General features: G+C 47.0%; 2 non-coding genes across 2 annotated transcripts; both read left to right on the top strand.

Annotated features, from left to right (window-relative positions):
• Positions 1 to 1180: 1180 nt before the first annotated feature.
• trnat-ugu (transfer RNA threonine (anticodon UGU)) lies at positions 1181 to 1253 on the top strand. Its single transcript has one exon. It is a non-coding gene; the product is annotated as a tRNA-Thr (tRNA).
• Positions 1254 to 7319: 6066 nt separating this feature from the next.
• On the top strand, positions 7320 to 7392 carry trnat-ugu (transfer RNA threonine (anticodon UGU)). Its single transcript has one exon. It is a non-coding gene; the product is annotated as a tRNA-Thr (tRNA).
• The last annotated feature ends 1299 nt before the right edge of the window (positions 7393 to 8691 follow it).

Below are 8691 nucleotides of genomic sequence, written 5' to 3' on the forward strand. Positions count from 1 at the left end.
CAGGTGAACTCTGGATGTGGGCGGGTACACTTCAGCCCCAGAGTGCAGACACATTAAATCAGTCACTTTGAATCAGCCAGTCATGGCTTTCTTTTGTGTATTGGAACTTTTGGGCGCGAATTTTGCACACAGACCTTTTTCAGTGCCAAACAGGAGTTGGCAGGATATAAAAGATAGCTCCTGAGAAGCGATCTCTCTCTCTTACTTCGCTGGACCACAGGTGAGCAGGGTTTCTGACTCCTCAGCAAGTCAGCCTAGTCAGGAGTTGGGGGGGGGGTGATTTAGGGGAAATTGCTAAGATTGTTTAATCAACATTGTAGCCATCAATCCCTCGTTTTTGCCGTCTGCCTTCCCCCATTTAAGCAATTTTACTGTAATTACTGTGTTCATGTGGTGTAGTTTAAATTTGATTACAGTTTCTTTAGTTTAATAAAGTTTGACTTTCTCACACCCAGACCAGTTGTCCGCTTTTAATATATCATTAATTATAAGTCCATCAGTCAGAACTAGAAGGTGGGGTAGCGATTCGAAACCGCTGTTTGAATTGGTTTAAGGGTAGCAGGCAAAGGCTGCTGACCAGGTAAATTACCGTAAACCAGGTAAAAGGTTGGCATTGGTCAGGGTGCGGGCAAAGCTGCCTGACCAGGCAAATTACCGTAAACCAGTTAAAAGATGCTCCCCTACAGAAGGAGAGAGGTGGAAGGGGGCAAGAGACAGAGTGAGAATGGGAGAGAGCGGGAAAGTGGAGAGTGTGAGAGAATAGATGAGAGAAGGGCGGATGGAGGAAGAGCAATGAGACTGAGGAAGGGCGAAGGGGAGAGAGAGAAAAAGTAACAGAGAGGGAGAGAGAAAGAGAGAGAAAGTGAGAGCGCCACAGAGAAAAAGAGAAAGAGCTAGAAAGGGACAGAGAGTGACAGAAAGATAGAGGGAGTGGTGGAGACACAAAGAGGGAGAAATATAGAAAGAAGGAGGCAGAGAGACTGAGAGAGAGATGAGTGTAACTGAGTTGCCTTGGGACGTTTTAATACGTGAAAGTTGCTCTATTGTTGTTGAAAGGCGACTATTGAAGAGCCAGAGGCAGATATCGGGGGATGAGACACAATCTGAGTGGTGAACTGCGCCCTGCCTCATTCTTCAAAAACACAGCACTAACTGGAATGAGCAACATTCCTCTGTAGGTGGCTCCGTAGCTCAGTGGTTAGAGCACTGGTCTTGTAAACCAGGGGTTGTGAGTTCAAATCTCACTGGGGCCTCTCCAAATTTGTTAATTTACAGCATGTTTACTTTTAAACATGAAAAAGCTCTGAGGCCAACACAAGATCAGAATCTCTCTCGCCCTTCCCAATCACCACTTCTCCCTCTCCTTCCGTTCAATTCCCCCTCTTTGCATCTCCCTCTCTCTCACCTCCCATTCACCTCCTCTCTCTGCACTTTCCCCGCTCTCTCACCAATTCCCTTCCTCCTACTTTCTCTCTTTCCCCCTCTCACTCTGTCCTTTCCTCTTGGGGAGAGTAGAAGGAGGATGGGGAGAGAAGAGGCGAAAGGGAGAGAGTGTGTAAGGGAGAGAGTGTGTAGGGGAGAGAGAAAAGGGAAGGAGATAAAGAGGGGAAATGGACAGCTGGAAAGGAGGGAGGCGGGAAGTGGTTAGACAGCGTGAAAAGAGGAGAGAGGGAGAGAAGAGAACGAGGGGAAAGACGAGAGTGAGGGGAGAGAAAGCGGGCCCTGTGTTCAGCCTCGGCCCTGTTATCGGTGAGGGCCCTGTGTTCTGTGTGAGCCCTGTGTTCAGTGCGGACCCGAAATGTTGACTCTATAATTTCTCTCCAAGGATGTTGCCTGGCCTGCTCAGTTTTTCCATCCTTTTCTGTTGTTATTTCAGATTTCTAGCAGCACGGTGGCATAGTGGTTAGCACTGTTGCCTCCCAGCGCCAGAGACCTGCGTTCGAATCCGGCCTCAGGTGACCGTCTGTGTGGAGTTTGCACATTTTCCCCGTGTTTGCGTGGGTTTCCTCCGAGTGCTCCGGTTTCCTCCCACAGTCCAAAGATGTGCAGGTTAGGTTGATTGGCTATGATAAATTGACCCTTAGTGTTAGGGGGATTAAAGACGTGGGGATAGGGTGGGACATGTGTTGGTGTAGGGGTTACGGGGATCGGGTGGGATATGTGTCGGTGCAGGCTCGATGGGCCGAAATGGCCTCTATCTGCACAGTGGGGTTTCTGTGATCTGCAGTATTTTGCTATCGAGAGTGTAACTGAGTAACCATGGGACGTTTTAGTACATGTACGTTGCTCTATTGTAGTTCAGAGGTGAGTATTGAAGAGCCTGAGGCAGGTATCGGGGTATGAGACACAATCTGAGTGGTGAACTGCGCCCTGCCTCATTCTTCATACACACAGCACAAACTGGAATGAGAAACAACACAGTACAGATGGCTCCATAGCTCAGGAGTTCGAACCCTAGTCTTGTCAAACCAGGGGTCGTGAGTTCAAATCTCACTGGTGCCTATGCAAATTTGTTAATTTACAGCATGTTTGCTTTTAAGTATGAAACAGCTCCGAGACCAACACGAGAACAGGCTCTCTCTCCCTTCCCAATCTCTCCACCTCTCCCTTACCTTCTGCTCAATTCCTCTGTAATCCCCCTCTTTGCCGCTCACTCTCTCACCTTACGCTCTCTCTTTCCCCCTCTGACTCTGTCCTTTCCTCTTGCGGAGAGTAGAAGGAGGATGGGGAGAGCAGAGGCGAAGGGGAGAGAGAGTGTTGGTGAAGTGGAGAGAGTGAAGGAGATAGAGAGAGGGGAATGAGAGAGTGTGTGGGTGAAGGGGAGATAGAGGGGAAGTGGAGAGATGGAAGGAGAGAAGCGGAATGGGACAGAGAGAGGGAGAAACATAGAAGATAGGAGCAGGAGTAGGCCATTCGGCCCCTCGAGCCTGCTCCGCCATTCAATGAGATCATGGCTGATCTTCCAACTCAGTACCCGGTCCCTGCTTTCTCCCCAGATCCCTTTAGCCTTAAGAAATATATCTAACTCCTTCTTGAATATAGTTAATGAATTGGCCTCAACTTCCTTCTGTGGTAGAGAATTCCACAGGTTCACCACTCTCTGGGTGAAGAAATTCCTCCTCATCTCAGCCCTAAATGGCTTACCCCTTATCTTTAGACTGTGATCCCTGGTTCTGGACTCCCCGGCCATCAGTAACATCCTTCCTGCATCTAGTCTTTCTAGTCCTCTTAGAAATGTATAAGTTCAATGATGTCCCCTCTCATTCTTCTAAACTCCAGCGAGTATAAGCCCAATCGACCCAATCTCTCCTTATACGTCATTCCTGCCATCCCAGGTATCAGTCTGGTAAATCTTCGCTGCACTCCCTCCATGGCAATTGCATCCTTCCTCAGATAAAGCGACCAAAACTGCACACAATGCTCAAGGTGTGGTCTCACCAAGGCCCTGTACAACTGTAGCAAGACATCTTTGCTCCTGTACTCGAACCCTCTCACTACGAAGGCCAACATACCATTTGCCTTCTTAACCGCCTGCTGCACCTGCATGCTTACCTTCAGTGACTGGTGCACAAGGACACCCAGATCTCGTTGCACTTCCCCTTCTCCCAATCGATTGCCGTTCAGATAATAATCTGCCTTCCTGTTTTTACCACCGGAGTGGATAACCTCGCATTTATCCACATTACACTGCATCTGCCATACATCTGCCCAATCACCCAACCTCTCCAAATCATACTGGAGTTTCTCGGCATCCTCCTCACAGCACACACGCCCACCTAGCTTTGTGTCATCTGCAAATTTGGAGATATTACATCTAGTTCCCTCGTCTAGATCATTAATGTATATTGTGAATAGCTGGGTTCCTAGGACTGACCCCTGCGGTACCCCACTTGCCACTGCCTGCCACTCGGAAAAAGATCCGTTTATTCCAACTATTTGCTTTCTGTCTGCCAACCAGTTCTCTATCCAAGTCAGTACTTTGCCCCAATCCCATGTGCCTTACATTTACATGCTAATCTCTTATGTGGGAACTTATCGAAAGCCTTCTGAAAGTCCAAATACACCACATCCACTGGTTCTCCCCTATCTATTCTACCAGTTACATCCTCAAATAATTCCAGTAGATTAGTTAAGATTAGTCAAGCATGATTTACCTTTTGTAAATCCATGTTGAATTTGTCCGATCCTGTCACTGTTTTCCAAGTGCTATTCAATTACATCTTTTATAATGGACTCTAGCATTTTCCCCACTACCTCTACAAATTTAGCTTCTGTTTCTAAACTCACTGTTAATTCACAGCATGTTTACTTTTAAGTATGAAATAGCTCCGAGCCCAACACGAGAACAGGCTCTCTCTCCCTTCCCCATCTCCACCTTCCCCTCTCCTTCTGTTCAATTCCCCTGAACGCCCACTCTTTGCCTCTCTCTCCTCCTTACCCCTCTCTCTCTCTCCCCTTCACCCTCTCTCTATACATCCCTCTTCACTCTCTCTCTCCCTCCGCCTCTCTCTCACCTTCCCCACCTCCCCTTCACCTCCTCTCTCTACACTTTCCCCGCTCTCTCACCACTTCCCTTCCTCCTACTCTCTCCCCTTTCCTCTCTCTTTCCCCCTCTCACTCTGTCCTTTCCTCTTGGGGAGAGTAGAAGGAGGGAGAGAGAAAAGGGAAAGGGGGAGAGTGTGGGTGAAGTGGAGAGAGGGAAGGAGATAGAGGGAGGGGAAGGGGAGAGAGTGTGGGTGAAGTGGAGAGAGGGAAGGAGATAGAGGGAGGGGAAGGGGAGAGAGTGTGGGTGAAGTGGAGAGAGGGAAGGAGATAGAGGGAGGGGAAGGGGAGAGAGTGTGGGTGAAGTGGAGAGAGGGAAGGAGATAGAGGGAGGGGAAGGGGAGAGAGTGTGGGTGAAGTGGGGAGAGGGAAGGAGATAGAGGGAGGGGAAGTGGAGAGAGTGCGGGTGAAGTGGAGCGAGGGAAGGAGATAGAGGGAGGGGAAGGGGAGAGAGTGTGGGTGAAGTGGAGCGAGGGACGGAGATAGAGGGAGGGGAAGGGGAGAGAGTGTGGGAGAAGTGGAGAGGGAAGGCAATAGAGGGAGGGGAAGTGGAGAGATGGAAGGAGAGAGGCGGAATGGAGAGAGAGAGTTAAGCGGAGAGACAGAGTGAAAAGAAGAGAGAGGGAGAAGAGAGGAGGGAGGGAGAGCGAGGGGAAGGGGAGAGAGAGGCGGATGGAGGAGGGGGAAATGAGAGAGGGGAAATGGGAGAGACAGATTGGGAAGGGAGAGCAGAGAGAAAAGGAGGGAAGGAGATAGAGAAAGGGAAGGAGAGAGGTGGAAGGGGAGAGAGAGCAAAGCAGAGAGACAGAGTGAGAAGGGGAGAGATAGAGAAAGTGAGAGAGCGAGTGCAAGTCAGAGAGAGGGAGAGAGAAAGTAAGAGAGAGAAAGAGAGAGAAAGAGAGAGAGAGAATGTGAGAGAGAAAGTGAGAGTGAAAGTGAGAGAGAGTAAAAAGAGCAAGAGAGAAAGAGAGAGACAGTGAGAAAGAGTGAGGAAGGGGGAGAGAGAAAGTGGTAGAGAATGTGATAGAGAAAGTGAGAGTAATAAAGCAAGAGAGATAGAATGTGAGTGAGAGAGAAAGTGTGCGAGAGAGAGAATGAGAAAGTGAGAACAAGAGAGATATAGAGAAAGGGATGGAGGGAGAGAAAATTAGAGATAGAGAAGTGAGAGAGTGAAAGAGAGAGAAAGAGAGAGGAGGTAGCGAAAGTGAGAGAGAGAAATTGAGTGGGAGAGAAAGTGAGAGTGAGAGAGAGAAAGTGAGAGAGAAAAAGATAGAGAGAAAGTGAGAGAGAGAAAATGAGAGAGAGAAACAGAGAGAGAGAGAGAAAGAGAGTGTGAGAGAGAAAAGAGAGAAAGTGAGAGCAAGTGAGAGAGCAATTGAGATAGTCAACGCGAGAGAGAGAAAGTGAGAGAGAGAGAGAAAGTGAGGTAGAGAAAAATTGAGAGAAACTCAGAGAAAGAGAGAGAGAAAGTGACAGAGAAAAATTGAGAGAGAGAAAGAGAGAGGAGAGAGAGAAACTGAGAGAGAGAGAGAGAACAAGTGAGAGAGAGAGAGGTAAAATGAGAGTGAGAAACAGAGAGAAAGTGAGAGAAACACAGAGAAAAAGAGAAAGAGGTAGAAAGGGAGTGACAGAGACGACCAAAAACACCCATACCTACCAGGGGAAGAGAGAAATTGTGTAACACTAGCGGCACACTATGTTACAGCTTGCCATAAACAGAGGGACAACCACTAAATATAAGAAGAGAGTATATATAAATTATATGAAATTCTATTTATACACTCAGGGATATATCTGTTTATACACTGTATGGATAGATCGGTATTTTTGTGAACAAACATGAATGTTTTTCGATGCTTTGGCAACATAAGATGTAACTTGTCATGCCAATAAAGCGATTTGAATTGAATTGAATTGAATTGAGTGACAGAAAGCTAGAGAGAAAGATAGAGAGAGAGTGGTAGAGACACAAAGAGGGAGAAATATAGAAAGAAGGAGGCAGAGAGACTGAGAGAGAGATGTGTAACTGAGTTGCCTTGGGACGTTTTAGCATGGGAAAGTTGCTCTATTGTAGTTGTGAGGTGACTATTGAAGAGCCTGAGGCAGGAAACGGGGGATGAGACACAATCTGAGTGGTGAACTGCGCCCTGCCTCATTCTTCAAACGCACAGCACTGTTCAATTCAATTCAATTCAAATCGCTTTATTGGCATGATGACAAGGTACATCTTATGTTGCCAAAGCATCGAAAAACATTCATGGTTGAACACATAAACACTGATCTATCCATACAGTGTAGAAACAGATATATCCCTGAGTGTATAAATATACATTCATATATAATTTGTACATACTCTTTTCTTATATTTAGTGGTTGTCCCTCTGTTTATGGCAAGCTGTAACATAGTGTGCCGCTAAGGTTACACAATTTCTCTCTTCCCCTAATAGGTATGGGAGTTTTAGGTCATCATTCAAATTTCTGAATTCCGGGCATATTTTTGTGAATTTTGGGTAGAAATTCTCCCTTATGCCCTGATATTTTCTACAAGCTGTGAGGAAGTGCATCTCTGTCTCCACCACACCCTGACTGCAATGAGAACATATCCTGTCCTCTCTTGGTAGCCGGGTCTGCCTGTGTCTACCTTTTTCGATCGCCAGGCTATGTTCACTAAGTCTGTACATTGTCAAGGTTTTTCTCAGTTTCCTATCCTTTACCATGGTCAGGTAATCAGCCATGTTGTGTTGCACTAACGGGAATGAGAGCAATACTGTATAAGTGGCTCCATAGCTCAGGGGTTAGAGCACTGGTCTTGTAAACCAGAGATCGTGAGTTTAAATCTCACTGGGCCTGTGCAAAGTTATTTTCTGTTTCTGAAATGGCCATTAATCCACCACACGTTTTCTTTTAAGTATGAAACAGTTCAGAGAGCATCCCAAGAACAGGCTCTCACTCCCCTCCCCCTCTCCTTCCATTCAAATCCCCTGTTCTTCACTCTCTCTCTCACCTTCTTCACCTCCTCTCTCTACCCTTCCCCCTCCCACTCTGTCCTTTCCTCTTGGGGAGACAAGAAGGCGGATGGGGAGAGGGAGTGTAAAGGGAAGGAGAGAGACTGTGGGTGAAGTGCAGAGAGGGCCAAAGATAGAGAGAGGGAAGGAGAGAGAGTGTGGGAAAGGGATAGAGAGAGGGAAGGGAGAGAGTGTGGGAAAGGTATAGAGGAGGGGAAGGGGAGAGAGTGTGGAGAAAGGGATAGAGAGAGGGGAGGGGAGAGAGTGTGGGGAAAGGGATAGAGAGGAGGGGAAGGAGAGAGGTGTGGGAAAGGGATAGAGAGAAGGTAGAGAGAGAGGTGTTGGAGAGATAGAGAGTGGGAAGGGAGAGAGAGTGTGGGAAAGGATAGAGAGTAGAGTGTTGGGGAAAGGATAGAGAGTGGGAGAGTGAGAGTGTGGGGAAAGGGATAGAGAGAGGGAGGAGTGAGTGTGGGAAAGGGTTATGAGTGGGAAGGATAGAGTGGGAAAGTGAGAGAGAGGGGAAAGGAGAGAGTGAGGTGGAGAAGGAGTGGTAGGATAAGTGAGTAGGATAGTGTGTGGGAAGGTGATAGAGGGTTGAGTGTGGTTGGGATGGGTGTGAGAGAGGTATGGAGAGTGTGTGGGTATAGTGTTGGATTGTGTGTGTTAGTGGGTGTTTGGTTGTTGTTGTGGTGGTTGGTGTTGGTGTTGAGTTTTAGGTGGTTTGTGTTGTGGATGGGTTGGTGGTTTGTGTAGTTGATAGAGTGTGGTGGGTTTGGGGTTGTTGTGGAGATTGTGGTGGTGTTGTGTTGGATGGTTGTGATTGTTTGGGTAGTTGTTGTGAGTTTTGGTTTAGTGTGGTTTTTGGGTGTGTTGTTGTGTGTGAGTGTTGGTTGGAGTTGTTGGTTGGTTTATGTGGGTAGTTTTTTGTGGTTTGTATGTGTTGTGGTTGTTTTGGGTTGGGTTTTTGTAGGTTGTGATTGTGTGTGATGTTGGGTATTGAGTTGATTATTATTATTATTAGTTGTGTTTTTGTGTTTGATATAGAGGATATAGAGTGAGGATTTGATAGTAACAGAATGACATAGAGGATGAAGGATAGACTATATAGTAGAATTAGGAGAGAGAGATGGATTTGTATATACTA

The sequence above is a fragment of the Somniosus microcephalus genome, unplaced genomic scaffold, assembly GCF_052327205.1.
Source record: "Somniosus microcephalus isolate GS21.2 unplaced genomic scaffold, FLI_Smic_1.0 unresolved_chr2, whole genome shotgun sequence".
Classification (NCBI taxonomy): Eukaryota; Metazoa; Chordata; class Chondrichthyes; order Squaliformes; family Somniosidae; genus Somniosus; species Somniosus microcephalus.